General features: G+C 37.9%; 1 pseudogene; it reads right to left on the bottom strand.

Annotated features, from left to right (window-relative positions):
- Positions 1-434: 434 nt before the first annotated feature.
- On the bottom strand, positions 435-4,147 carry LOC102911924 (polyamine-transporting ATPase 13A3 pseudogene; annotated as a pseudogene).
- Positions 4,148-15,471: the final 11,324 nt, after the last annotated feature.

Raw genomic sequence — 15,471 nt, 5'->3', positions numbered from 1 at the left:
TCATAGTGAAATTAATAAATTATAATTTTATAAAAATCTTGCACCCTTTTTCCCTACTAAGAGTAAAACAAATAGTATAGCAAAACATAAAAATTCAAAAACAAACTGCATTCATTCTTCTGCATTAACCATCTTACCACCACAGTAACAAATTCTTTGGAGAAATAAGATTCAAGGAGGGGAAGCATCCTTTGGCTCATGATTTTAGAGTGTCCAGTCAATGGTCTTGCTGTTGCTTTTGTGTAGCTGGAGTTTTCTCCAGTTCCACCTGGGCCTGCAGCTGCTCAGATCCCAATAAACACATAGAGGCTTATATTAATTAAAACTGTATGGCCTAATGGCTCAGGCTTCTTGCTAGCTAGATCTTACATCTTAAATTAACCCATTTCTATAAATCTATACCTTGACATGTGGCTTGTGGCTCACCTGTATCTTTACATCTTACTTTCTGTGTCAGTGGCTGGCAGTGGTTCTCTGTTCTGCTTCATAATCAATCCCATAAAATCCATGTTATTTTCAATGGCATCTCTACTAATATGCTGTGCCTTATGCCATGTCAGTTTTAACTCCAATTATCTGTGTGCAAGAGCAATCACACGAAGGCCTTGCTTGGTATCATCTTCTAAAACTTTCTCAAAATCAACTGGAACTATTTCAGGTTTACAAAGACTGGCAATGACTTCAGGGGCTCCTTTCATGTAGACATCCATTTTCTTGTTACCTAGAACCCTTGCAACCACCCTCATCTGTTATAAAGCAGAAGAAAATAGGAACTGCCGAACAATTCATATCTCATAAATAGCTGGAAGTTCAAACAGCTCCGTTTCTTGGTTTCCTGCAGTTGTAGATCAGGAAGCAGCTGTTTGGAAGGACGAACCACAGTGAGCATAATCCAGTTATGAAGTGCTGTTTCTTCTTCTTCAGTTGCTTCTTCCAAAACCCATCCAATGGCTTCAAACATTTTCAAACTGAGTGGGTCACCAGAAAGAACACCTTCAATTTTTGTAAGTGAATGATAAGTAGCCATGCAAGCAGCAAATTGAGATTTTACCAATATCTCACTGCAAACATTGTCTTCTGGTAAAAAAAATCAGGTATTTTCTACTCGCTGAATTTGCCACAGATCTAAGCCAACTTCAGTAAGAGTTCCAGTCTTGCCGTGGAGCACTGGGAGTCTAATTAGTGAGTATGAAGAGGATTTATATGAGCGAGAATTGTTGAAGCCAAGGTTGGATAAAGCACCGGGATAAATAACCAAATGAATGGAAGCACAGGATCTATGAACCAAAGGCTGAGGGGCCCCCAACTGGATCAGGCCACCTGAACGGGTGAGACAGTCAGTTGGCTTGATCTGTTTGGGAGGCAGCTGTGCATTGGTGCCAGGTCCTGGGCTCGTTGCATGAGTTGGCTGTTTGAATCCTGGGACTTATGCAGGGACACTTGGCTCGGTCTGGGAGGGGGGAATGGACCTGCCTGGACTGAGTCTACCAGGTCAACCCCGGTCCTCGGGGGAGACCTTGATCTGGAGGAGGTGGGAATGGGGGGTGGGCTGGGGGGAGGGGTGGGCGAGAGGGGGAGAACAGGGGATTCTGTGGCTATTATGTTGAACTGAATGGTGTTGTAAAATAATAATAAATAATAATAATAATAATAATAATAATAATAATAATAAAAAAACAAAAAAAAAAAAAAAAAAGAGTTCCAGTCTTGTCAAACAAACAAGGTTCAGCTGTGCACAGATATTTATCCTTTGGGGACTGATACAGAAAATCCCCACTTTTTTCAGTCTTCTCTGAGCATATACAATCCCAGCAATCATTGCAGTAGGAAGTGCAGGTGGCACAGTAATTGTAATGATATTAAGAGACTTAATAATTATTTTCTGAACTTCTGTCTTATTTAAAATGCTATTGATGATTGTGTAGATAAGCCCAATGCCAAGCCACCACCACACGACACAGTAGAAACAAGGCATCTCTATAGAGTTTAAAATCAGTTGGCTTGGGATACAGTATAGAATGAACAAACTGTCTGTGAGAAGTACTAAATCCTGTTCTAACTACTATGGCTTTCACAAGTTTTTCAATGTAGAAACGGGTCTGAATAAAAGTCATCCCAGAGAACAGTGTGTGTCACTGGACTATAGAGCTCCTCCCCCATTCCTTTTACATCCACTGAAGGATTTGGCAAGTTAGTCTTTATCACTGGAACACTTTCCCCTGTTAACATGCTTTTATTTACAATGCAAGTACCATTAATTAGTACTACATCACAAGGCATGACTATCTCATTTAATGGAATGATCATGACATTTCCCGGCACAAGGTCTGTAGAAAAGATTTCTTCTATTCCTTCATTTACTCTACAAACTGAAACTCTCACCATACTGAGTTGCCACCATGTCATGTAACATAACATATTGCTTCTTAATGGAATATAGTGAGCTTATAATGGATACTATGGACATAATCACAATGGCTAGAACATAGTATTAGCATTCATCAATGCTCCAAAGGACAACACTGAACAGCTGGAAAATGTAAAATGGGTTGAGAATCTCTTTAATTAGAAGCTTAAAAAACAGAAGGCACTTTCACATCAATTTCCTTTACTCCATAAAGCAACTTTCTGTAGGCATGCATCCCCTTTGTCAGTCCTGCACTAGGCTCTTCATAAATTGATGTACAAGGAACATCTTCACTTTTGGCAAAGGAAATTATCACCCCCATTCATGCAGGAAGCAAAGAGAATGAGGAAGTAGTCAATGCCATAGTGTACCTTTTATAGGCACAGTCTAAATGACCTGCATCTGATGTGGAAGACTGAACTAAAAACTAACAGAAGCATCCCACCATAAGTGACAAACTTTATTTGCAGAGCTACAGATTGCTCAGAATTCCCGAGAAGTTATGAGAATCAGAAGGTAAAAAAATCTCAATTATCAAAATTATGACACTAACTGCTTCCTATTGCCTCCCCTACTGTGTACCCCACTGCCCATGATCAGGTTTATCTGGCAAATTTGAGCTCATAGCTTTGGAGTTCATGACAAGCACTAACTGATTCTTTCCACTGGGGTCAGAGTGACTGGATTGATCATTTGTTTTTAAGTGGCTTAAAGACAGGAAGAGAGGCAGAGATTGGATGGTAACCAGCTCTGTTAGGAGGGAGTTGTTGGAGTTTCCCATTTCTTGTGTAAAATGGTTTGGAGTGATAGTGAGTCTGTGTACATGACTGTGTAGATTCCTGGAGCTGGTATCAGGGGGTTGGAGGAACAATCGAATGATATTAACATCAAGGTATAAATAGGCTAGTAACAAGAAACTGGAGTCTGCCAAGACAAGAGAAAAAAAAAACTGAACAAAATAATGGTAAATTTCAGAGGCTATGAACAAATTGATAGCAGCTTAACAAGATGATATTTAAAGAAAGTCTCATAACTGAAGGTGTGAGTACAGAGTAGACAGCTAGAAAATGCTGACACTCACAATTCAAGACCCCGGATGAGTGGAGAGAAGACTAATTAAGGACAACAGCAAGATTTACAATTCAAATGCTAGGTCAAATACACATGCTAGGCTTGTAGCCTAAAAGAAATTGTTGAGATTTATTTATTTCTGAATTTTATGTATTTGAGTGTTTTTGTCTGCATGTATATTTGCACACCAGAAGAGTGTGTTTGTTCCCGTGGGACTACCGTTATAGAAGGTTGTGAGCCTCCATGTGGATCCTTGGAATTGAACTCAGGACTTCTGGAAAAGCAGGCAGTGCTCTTAAGCACTGAGATATCTCTCTAGTGTTCTAAAAACAAATTTTTAATGTTTTCTGAGCCTCAGATTCTATGTGGGCTACTAATGTCAAACTCAGATTATTACCCGGATAAATACTACAAAGGACAACATAGGTCATATTTAAAAATAGGAGGCAGCAAGTGTCATTCTTAACCTCCACTGGAAAAGAACAGATACAGTTTTTGTAGAAAGCTAGCATCCAGTTTAAAAAGAGCCATAGTTACGACATACTGTTCCCAGTGATGCTTGCAGTGGATAGAAGTGTGAGCAGTCATTTCAGCACCAGAGCAATCAGCTCTGGGATAAAACACTGGCTTAAGAACAGCAGAAAATGGGTAGCACGGCCTGTCCGCCATCACGTCTTAAAACACATTCAAGTGGAGTTAAAAGGACTGAAAACTGCACTTTCTCCATCAAATGTTTCTTCTGTAGTTCCTGGAAGACTTGTCTCAAGTACTTGTCTCTGTTACATAGTCATCAAAATAGTCATGAGAGTACCAATTGATGCAATTTCTAGGTTTTGTGAACAGCATGGTCAATCTCATAACTACTAACCTTATTCCTTCTGCCCAGTTATTTGCAAATACATGACAAGGGTGGAAAGTCTCTAGCAACACGACAGCAATGGCCAGGGGCTATAGCTAGAGAGATACAAATAAATGGCTTGTAATGTTTCAAAAACAGTAAATGAATGAGAAGTTTTGATGCTAACTAGATATATGCTTTATTTTGTTATGGCTGATAAGGTGAGAGGCCTGCCTGATTCAGAGTATAATTAGGTATGGCAAAGGACTGGGGGAAATATGAAAATTTGATTTCACGAACTATATGAATTTTGTTACAAGGTGGTAATTTTTGTTCTAGCAAGAGGAATTTGGCTTTCCTTATCTGATCTTGAGATTCGTAATCTTCCATCAGTTAGTGTTTAAAGAACACATTACACACTGTTTTGTAGATAGAAGTTTATTTTTTCTCAAAGTCAAATAATCACTGTTTAGAAGAAAATTGATTGTGTACATTTTAGTTTAGATGGAGTTGATTAACTTTGCCACATCGTGTGCTAAAATTTCCCTAAACAATCTGTTCTCTGTGAATCCCAAATGCATAGGCTCTCATAGATCTAAATTAAATAGGCAGTGGGGATTTGGGGATGTTTTCCTTGTTTAATATGTATACAAGGAAAACCCATTAAGTCACATTGGTAGATAAAAATGACAAAGTAAGTCACCATGTTTCAGGGCTCATTATGCATTCTATGCATACAGATACTATGGACTTATTCCTGAGTTCAAGAAATGTGGCAATTTTATTATCAACTTACTTAAAATAATGTTTCTTGTTTTAAAGTAGACAGAGTAAGGCAAACTGCAATCATCCTGGCATGATGTATCCATGTAAACTTCACTGAAGAATGGAAGTGTACTTTAAATGAAGAAATATTTTAAGACATTAATAATGAAAACATAATTCAATTTTTTCCAGGCTGAGTTTTTACTTCTTATTAAACACTTCCAAAGGTAAACAACACCTCTCTTTGGCATAAATGGACATTTTTGTTCTAGTGAGATTGCCAGCATGGAGGATTGCAATGTCCATATTTTTTCTTTTAACACTATTCAATCAGGCTGCCTCAAAGGTAGCTCCCATAATATCGTGAACCCAGGTCTTCTCTTTTGAAGGGACACATAACCACATCCCTAGATATGACTAAATTAACAATTAACATTAGCACTAGTCATACCCAGATACAGTCCAAATGATCTTTGGTTTAAACCACTGAAACAAAGTCATCATAAACATTGTAGCTCACTGTTAATTATGCTGACTTTAGTATTGACTATTTTAATTTTTTCAGTTAGTTTTGTAAGAACTTTATTGAGTTTGCTTACCAAGTTGGAAAAACTTCAATTGAGTAATTTTATTGGTGCTTAGATGCAGCAGCCAACCTTAAACCGACTCAAGCCATGACACTGACTTTGCTGCTTCATGTTAGAGGGTGGAAGACACAAGGTCTCTCATCTCATGTTAGTGAATACCAATACATCATGTGCATCATCAGTTTGTGTAATGGAGTAAATGGAGTGAACGTAAGGGGGAAAAAATCAAACCTTTTCAAATTCTAGTCACCAGAGTGCAACCTTCCTCTATAAACACTGGCTTTACTAAGATCAAGTCACTCTGAGTTTGTAGAATGGTCAAGCCTTTATGTATTTTTAAAATATCACTTTGCATGGTTACATGCATACTGTCTGACTTACTCACATTTGTATTTTATTTCTTCTCCTTTGGAAAAGATGTCACTGGTGACACAGCATTCTTTACAAAGCCTTCAGTTTAAAAAGGCAGCTGGTGTCAGTGTGTCCTGAGCACCATTAACACATTGTAGAACATTTATTTTCCTCTAAATTTAATCAATATGTTTTAGAACAAATCTGTGAGGATTTGTCTTGGAATAGTTAAGATGCAATGGTCAAGTAGAGTTCTTTTGGGCTGGAGTAGGACCAGACCTCTAGAAAACAGAATTGTAACATAATAGCTTGGTATTTCCTCATAAATCATATCAAACATAATTTTATAACAGTAGTTGCATTGTCAGTCACTGGAGTGAGTATTATCAAAGCTATTTTAATAATAAGTATGTATGAAAAAATTCTATGCAATTTATAGTTATGTTTTGAGAACATGGGAATTTTGTCTGCATGAATTTGTGTACCACATCTGTGCCTGGTTTTAGGAGAGGCCAGAAGCTATCAAATTCCCTGGAACTGGAGTTGTAGAAGGTTATGGGCTACCACATAACCAGGTCCTTTGTAAAAGCACAAAGTATTCTTTGCCTCTCAGCCATCCTTCTAGCCCGTTTTATGAATTATAAATTGTTTATTTCAGGTTTACCTGTGCTTGTTTGGTGCTTAGAACTAACCAAATATTATTTCTACAAAACTATGTGATTCAAATATAAGGTAGTCCTTTTTGCTTTCATGGAATGTTCTTCCTTTGAAAAAAGCAAGGATCAAATCTACCAGCATCAGGACCAAATCAAGTCCTATTCACTAATCCACCTCATCTTCAGATGGAGTTCAGAGGAGTTGAAAGTTGAAACAGGTTAGACACCAATCAGTGAGGCCATTAGCTCCTTTCCAAAGTGATGGGACCCATGGAGATCCACTTGGTTTGAGTAATGAAACTCAGGTGCTCCTCTATGAATGTGGATCTGGGGCAACCTTACAGCCAGTAGGGAACTTAATAAAGCAGTCATTCTACAATGCTGTGGACTATGTCAGCACCCAGCACCCATCACAGATGTGCTGTCCACTACTTGCTAGAAGCCAAGCCTAGATCCCTGTAGCTGGCTAGCCAGACTAACCAAAAGAACCAGGGAAATCCACATTCAATGAGAGACCCTTCCTCAGTAAACCTAGTGGAGAGATCATGAGGAACATATGTGACATCAACCTGAGGTCTCTCCATGTCCCACACATGCATGCACTCACACTAATGAGAACACACATACATACAGGCATGTACACCAAATATACACACACCTACATATACAACTACTTTAGTTTATAAAATTATTTAAATTCACACATTGAAATTAAATGTAAGCTATTATATTAGTGATGGTGTAACCAGGCAGACTGACATTCAACCAACAGACTCACAAACTCAACTGTTGTCTCTATTTATATTCTATATCTTCAAATCACTTTCACACTATCAGAGGCAATTCTCACATTGGCATGGTGTGGTAGAATGAATGGGAACTCATAATTTGCATGCACTCTTGATCTGAGGTGTTCTGACTCTGTATTACCAGTAACTAAAGGGCTGGTGGTTATTTTATCACTGCATAATTAAGGAACTGAGGCCCTGGAAGGTAAAAATGTATTCTGATAGGTAAAATGTAAAGTTCTGAGAAATATATAAGGAAATAAAAATTTTAAGTGAAGTGTCTTTCCATAAGGACTTTCATTTTCTTTTCAACAATTAAGGACTGTCAAGAAATTACCTTCCATAGGGTCTCTAAGGCACATGAATTACATTCTGCTTCTCATGTCCAAAGCTTATTTTCAATATGTCATTTTAACACAGAGTTGAAGAAGTTTAGAATTTAGTGTGGAAATTAGTCACTAAAATCTGTTGATAGAGACATTTTGAACCCAGGACTCATATAAAAAATTTGAGGAGAGAGAAGATAGAAAAAGAATTGAAACTGATACCAAGAGAAGAATGTAACTGTAATAATGCTGCAATTTAGTAAGCTTTTAAACAAAGATTATTATAGTCTTCTTAAAAATGATCACTTCCATTGAATTTGTTAACAAAATCTGGAGAACTACACTGATATAGACATGGCCTTGCAACCCCAAGTAACCAGTCCTGTGTGTGTGTACACAAAGGAGTGGAGATTTAAACTCTAATAAAATAATTGGATCAATAAATGTAGTTAATTATATTTAAAAACCTGGATATATCATAGTATAATTGAGTGTAACTATATTAGTAACAAAATAGAGGTATGGCACAGGTTACCAGCCAGAAGAATAAACTTTTCTACTTGGCTTACAAATCAAAACTTAATGTATGTTGTGGTGGTATTGTGTTCCCCAAAATATTATGTACCCTAATAAACTTATGTGGGGTCAGAGAACAGAAAAGGCACTAGATACTTAGGATAGGCAGTGGTAGCACATGCCTTTAATCCTAGCATTCCAGAGGCAGAAATCTATCTGTTCAAGGATACAGCCAAGCATGGTGACTCACGCCTTTAATCCCAGAAACTGAGCCTTTAATCCCAGGGAGTGATGGTAGAAAGCAGAAAGGTATATAAGGCATGAGGACCAGAAACTAGAAGCATTTGGCTGGTTAAGCTTTCAGGCTTCTAGCAGCACAGTTCAGCTGAGAGCCATTCGGAAATGAGGACACAGAGGCTTCCAGTCTGAGGAAACAAGAACAGCTAAGAAGTTGGCCAGGTGAGGTTAGCTGTGGCTTATTCTGGTTCTCTGATCTTCTAGTGTTCACCCCAATACCTGGCCTCAGGTTTGATTTTATTAATAAGAACTGTTAAGATTCCTGCTGCAGTATGTATTCATGTGCCATAGGTCAAACTAGATTATGTTGGACAAGCTTCAAAAGATGTGTACAGTGTGTGGAGAACAAGAGAGAAGTCATTAGAGGGACCATGGCAGAAGGTGAAGTAGAAACTGCCCTAAATAGTAAACCAGCTGAGCATATGTTATCATTATGTAGAATTTTACATCGCAGTAAGAGAGAAAAATCCCTTGTTCTCATGGTTCCAGGCAATACTCACAGGAAAAAATACACAAAAGTGTCTCGTGAAATATTTATATACTGACTATTTCTATGAGGTAGACAGATTAATAGAAAGCATAAAAACTTGGAGCTAGAAAGTTAATTCAATAGTTAAGACAACTTGTTGATCTTGCAGAGGACCCAGGTTCAGTTCCCAGTACCTCATGACAGTTCACAAGCTTCTGTAACTCCAGTTCTTAAGGAATAATGTCTTGTTCATGACTCTTCAGGCACTGTGTGCACATGCACATATCCACACACAGACACGGAGACAGACAGACACCTATACACACAAACAAATAAAATTAAAAATAAATCTGAAGGAGCATAAAAACTTGTAAAAACCCATAAAATCACACTTGATAATTCCAAACTAATAAATAATAACATTTAAAAGTAATAAGAAGCTGGGCAGTGGTGGCACACGCCTTTAATCCCAGCACTCGGGAGGCAGAGCCAGGCGGATCTCTGTGAGTTCGAGGCCAGCCTGGGCTACCAAGTGAGCTCCAGGAAAGGCGCAAAGCTACACAGAGAAACCCTGTCTCGGAAAAAAAAAAGTAATAAGATGTCCCTTGTTACACTGCTTCTTTGTCATCTGCGTATTCCAAAATGGATTTAAATGATTATGAAGCCCCCAGTTTCTCCTTCTGCTTGTTTTTGTGGGAGTTGTGCTCTGGTTTCATATAAATCGTTGGCTGCCATGTGCTTTTTTTATGGTCACTAAAATAAGTTCATTGTATCCTTCACAATCAAGGATTGTTTCTGGTGCCTAAGTACCTTCTTAACTTTTTTCAACACCCCCAAATTTGTCTCAACACCATGCTCCTATGAAACAAGAAATGCACTCAAAAAAAGGGAGTTCATCAAAGGAGGGAATCTATCTCCCTTTGTAATGTCCTGAAATACTTTTCATTGTAAAGGCAACAGATGATCTAATCCAATTGGATACAGAAAGGGAAATGCGCTATTTGGCTTTATATCAAGTATTATTTCTTGCCAGAAAACCTGGCCAATACCAGAGCCCATGTAACTTTCACTAGATATGTGCTTTTGTCAATGAAAGCAACTTGTCTAATGTCTCACCTCTTTTGTCGTTGTTTACTACTGAATTTCTCAAGCCTGCTGGTGTTTAAGTGTATTTGAAGCCATTCTATAACTATGTCAGAACTCTTGGTAGTTTTCCTATAATAGGAGAACAAACTCTGGGGAGTTGGTTTCTTTTAAAACAGCAGTCAGTCTTTACAGGATGCAGATGAAAGTCCATTTTCATCAGACAAAAATGAAGAGCACACATTGTTCTTACTGCGCTTTACTGATAGGTAACCTCAGAATGGATTGCAAATATTCCTGAAAAGCCCCCCCCCTCCTCTGTACACACATACACAAAGAAAGAGAGATTCACTTTTTACTCATAATAATTGGTTCTCATTATTCACCAGGTAGTGACTAATACATTTCCTAAGACATTTTTCTTATGCTTTCTCTGTCAATATACAGAGTGACACTCAGAGACAAAATCGCCAGTTCACTACTGTGGGTAAAAACTGTACCCTGATGGGCACTCATTAGAACAAGTTCAGCTGTCATGTCTGTCTGGGAAAGAGCCCTGTGTAGGCGATGTCAATTGATGCACCTTTAAAGCTTACACACCATGCCAAAGCTGACTGCACTTATCAACACACAGCTTTTGAACATGGTTTTGTCCTGTCATTTAAATGAATAATTGAATCTTGACATATTCTAATGCACGACAAAATGGTAATCCTAAATATATGACTAAAAAATAACCCAAAAATCTCAGCTGTAGAACTGACAGGTATTACCAATAGCTATGTGGACAGTTATTCTGTTAAAATTTAACACTAAGAGTTCCATGGTATTATGAATGCCAGCATACACTTCTGTCAAACAGTAAAACCTCGCCTCCTAGGATCAGTGAGGAAGAATGCTGCTTGTTGGTGGTGGATGGACACACAATATGTCCAGGTCATAAGTACGGCCCAGTGCATTCCCCAAGAGCTCTTTGTTAAACTGCCAAGCACTCACCAGGGACACTGCAGGACAGTAACAATTTTCTAAAATGACCCTTAATGAATCCTGGCAGACATTTGTTTTTAATCAAAAGCCATCATACTCTGGGTAGCAGACGCCCAGATGTCTTTAGAGATTACATGGGACATGCATGCATTTTATAGTTATTCTGATACTTTTATTACAAGTGATGTTGCTTCCCTAGGAGCACAGCTTGTTTTGTGGATGGTGCTACATCTGACCTCAGCATCCTCAACAGCTGTCAACACTTTTATCCTGTTTTAAAAATGGAAACAGATCCTGAGAACTTTCATGATTTGATTAAGATCATAAATGATCTGGAACCACAGCTACCCTTGAGCTTTTATGTTTCTTATTAAATTAATGGAAGGGATTGATTAAAAAGAGGACAGTGAGGGGATACTTTCACTTTTAGTGACTATTGGATTGAGTCTTATTTTACAATATCTTCTGATCTCAATGCCTTTGCAAGAAGTTTTAGAGCTCAGGCTTCGTAGTTCAAGTTCTTGACAAGTTAACACCGGAGCCAGACTGAACCAGGTGGTCCCAGGGATCCTTCCTGTTACCTTTTGAAGGTTCATCTCTACCACCAGGAATCATGTGTGGTTTTATTAACAGAGCATTCTGAAAGTCAATTAAAAATAGAATAACTGTAATTACAATAATAAGGAAATTTAATGCAAGAAATCTATGGAGTCTATTTAATGAGCAAGGGAATTTATTTGGAGGTTAATTCACTACCATAGAAGATTTATCTTAGGGTCCGGGAAACCTGAGCTATGTCCCACACTGATTTGCCTGACCCAAGATCTCAGCATCCAATACCACAAGGAGAGATGCATAAGTGCATCCCAGGTCTTAAGGGTCCTGAGCAGCCATACCCCAAGAGCATGTACTTCAAGGTCATAGGCAGGTGTAACAGTTACCTGCTACCTCACTAGGGGCGGTGCTTCAAGGTCACAGCTAGAACAGCTACCCACTACAGAAAGTTGGAGGTAATTGAAACTACAAACATGCAAGTGTTTGATTTACACTGTTTAGTCTGCAAAGGCAGCTTGCTTTGAGCATTCTAAGGGCATTTGGGATATCTCTACCATAGTGCATCACAGCCTCCATCCTGAGATTTCTAGTGAAAGGGGTCTTGTTTCCACACCAGACTTTAAGATGGAATCCCTCAACTTGTTTTTCCAAAAGACAAATGATTAGATTAGATAGACATATAACACCTTTTGTATATAAAATTAGAGTATAGACACAGAATGCCCTAGTTCTGTTTCAAAAGAAGCTTGGGTAGGAACATGTTTATCTGGCTTGCAAGTTCTGATCACAGTCTATCATCAAGGGAAATGAGGGCAGGAACTGATGCAGGAGCAGAGGCAGGTGCCATGATGGAACACTGCTTCTTGGCTCTCTCTCCAAGGTTTCTCAGCTTGCTGTTACATACAACCTGGGGCTATGTATCCAGGGGTGGCACCACCCACAGTAGGCTGGTACCTCCCACATTGATCATGAATCAAGAAGATGCCAAGCAGACATGCGTAAGGGACAATCTGATGGAAGCAATTCCTTAATAGAGATTCCCTTTTTTCAGGTATATCTAGGCTCCAGGTGAGTTGACAAAAACTAACCAGCACACAGGATTTCATTTAAGGCAGTTCATATAAATTTTCTCCTATCAACTCTGGAGACGAATTGCAATCAAAGATGTGGGACTGTAAGCTTTGTTATTCTTCATGCCCTTATTGAGAGGGCCCACTGGTAAAGTGAGAGACATGGGGGCTGGCATGTGACCAGCCTTCTTAATGCTTTCTCTGCACCAGCCCAACAATAAAGTCTAAGGTTGGGATATGAACAACTATGCACATCTCTTCTCAAATCACCCATCATTGAAGATAAAGATTGTCCTTATATTCTATCATATAAGTTACCGGGGGAAAAATGATGGGGAAAAATGAAAACTTATACATAGTCCCTTACTCTACAACTAGTCAAAACCTGATTTGCAGATTAGTCATCTTTCACAAGTCAGAAAACAGACATTTTTCCTGGAAATAAGTGAGATACGTGATTTTCAAATATAATATCAAATACAACACCAACAAAATACAAAATCTTATACGACTACTAACATTTTATGGGTAAGTATGAATTTCTGTGTTCTTATTTACAAGAAATGAAGTAAAATGTTAGGATTTAGTAAAATAGTTGTTTAAATCTACAACTAAGAAAAAATAAACCTTACTGTTAAAAATGGAAAAATAATGTTGGTTCTAATTTCTAACTTTGCAAATCCCAAAGCTACAATTTTATAATAAAATGTCAGGTGCATTTTTCAGTCAGTTTAAGCTTATATATTTGACAGTGTATTTCTTCCATCTGCACTCTTATTGAAACTACCACTAAGAGAGTGAAATGAGAAAAATATCCTAATGAAAATCATGTAAACTGCCAGGTGCAGTCACAGTTGCATCAACCCTCAGGAAATGTATTCACACCCTACAATATGTGAAACCTGGTGTTTTAAAATTTAATAGCAAGCTTGATGAATTTTACATATTCTATAAGTGTTAGAGAGACCAGATATATTTCCAACAAATTAAGGCAAAGAGAAAGGTAAACTTTTTCGTTTTAAGTCCATAGAAATCATCTGTTCAGGCTGAACAGAGATTGAAATGGGAGGTGAGGCTGTTTTCCTTTGCTGACCTTGAGTGCAGTGTGGGTGGTGACCTCACAGCTCTGAACATGGCTGTTCATCAGCAGGGCAGATGAAGACATGTTCCATTTCATGGTAGTGGTTCCAGGGAGTGCTCAGAGAGAAAATATATATACACATATGCAAATATGTTTACATAGTAATATATAGCTGGTGGTGGCCAGATCCACGAACACCCTATTTTGTATGTTGACAGTATTTCTTCTGTTTTAAGGACATCTGTGTGTAAAAACAAAACCCATATACTTTGTGATTAAAAAAAAAATACATCCTCCATAGTATAAAATGACTGGAAACATTAAAATAACTTCTAATGTCACTTTACCAATAAAAATAATAGATGTTTTCCTGTCCATCTGCAAAAAAGAAAAAGCAAATCAAGGCTTTGTACAAACTGCAGTTTCTGTCACAGAATTTCGTCTGCACCAGGCAGCTCAAGAGTGAAAGATACTAAAATAGCCTGAAGTGTTGACATGTATTTAAATCGGGTTCTGTGAGATCATTTGACATATGATTCCCAAGTGAAAACCCAAGCAAACTGAGGTTTCCATTTACATTTCTTACCTTTTTATATAGGGCAGTTGCAGAGTTTTAAAACTTACCAATACATATTCTAAAGCAAGTACTATAAGACATCCTGAAGAAAATAATTTAGCTGTCCTATTTGCAAGGCACAGTAACTTACTGAATACATTTTTCTAATGCAAACCATTCTGGAAACACAACTTGTAATAAAATAATATGAAATTATGAAAGTAAAATTAGACAGGTCATTAAAAGCTGCATGTCATTCCAAGGATGTACAATGCTGAATAATTCATTATTTGTTTAGCATATCTGCACTCCCTAAGAACCATGCAAACTGTTTTTATTACTTAAATTTTCTTCCAATTTGAAAGTGAATTATATATTTATTTTTCATCTGTGGGACTTCAAAACTCTCCACTCGAAATAATTAGCATTGAGCTCTATCTAATTAAATCAACTGAGGAGGTTCAGCAATACTCTACTGTATACTTAGATTAAGCGACTGTCTCATTGAATTAAATAGAATGCATCTATCCCAGATACTTTCTCAGCCAACTTGTTTGAAACACCATCTTGTGTGGAAGGAAAACGAATCTCCCTTGGATAGGCATCAGCAAAGCATTATGGTCTTGCCTTAACTAGCTCATCTAGAAGTCCATAGCACCAACCATAAGTTGTGCCGGACTATAACAAAGCCTGATGCAAGTTTCCTCTCATTGAGCTGACCACCCTTGTACAGCTAGATAGAAGGGCTGTATGAATTGTGCTTCCACACATTAAGAAGTATTCAGGTATCAACATTAGCAGACATGTTATTTCTTACATTATACAAATAGAATAAGATTGAAAGGAATTGGCCTGTCGTGATCCCTTTAACTACTGTAAATATATATCTGCTCAAAGTCTTATATGAGTATGTGAAAGTATTTCTACTTTATTAAATCACTTATAGTTACCTGAATATTATCAAATATCCTGGGAGACAAATGCCTTTTGCTTCAGGTCATTTCTGAGAACGTTTAGTATGAACAGAGTAAATGTGAACTTGTAGCTGTAATTTAGAATCTGTTAAGA

This window comes from Peromyscus maniculatus, chromosome 1 (genome assembly GCF_049852395.1).
Source record: "Peromyscus maniculatus bairdii isolate BWxNUB_F1_BW_parent chromosome 1, HU_Pman_BW_mat_3.1, whole genome shotgun sequence".
NCBI classification, from domain to species: Eukaryota; Metazoa; Chordata; class Mammalia; order Rodentia; family Cricetidae; genus Peromyscus; species Peromyscus maniculatus.
Note: the sequence above shows the minus strand (reverse complement) of the source record. Positions and strands in the feature narration are given on the sequence as shown.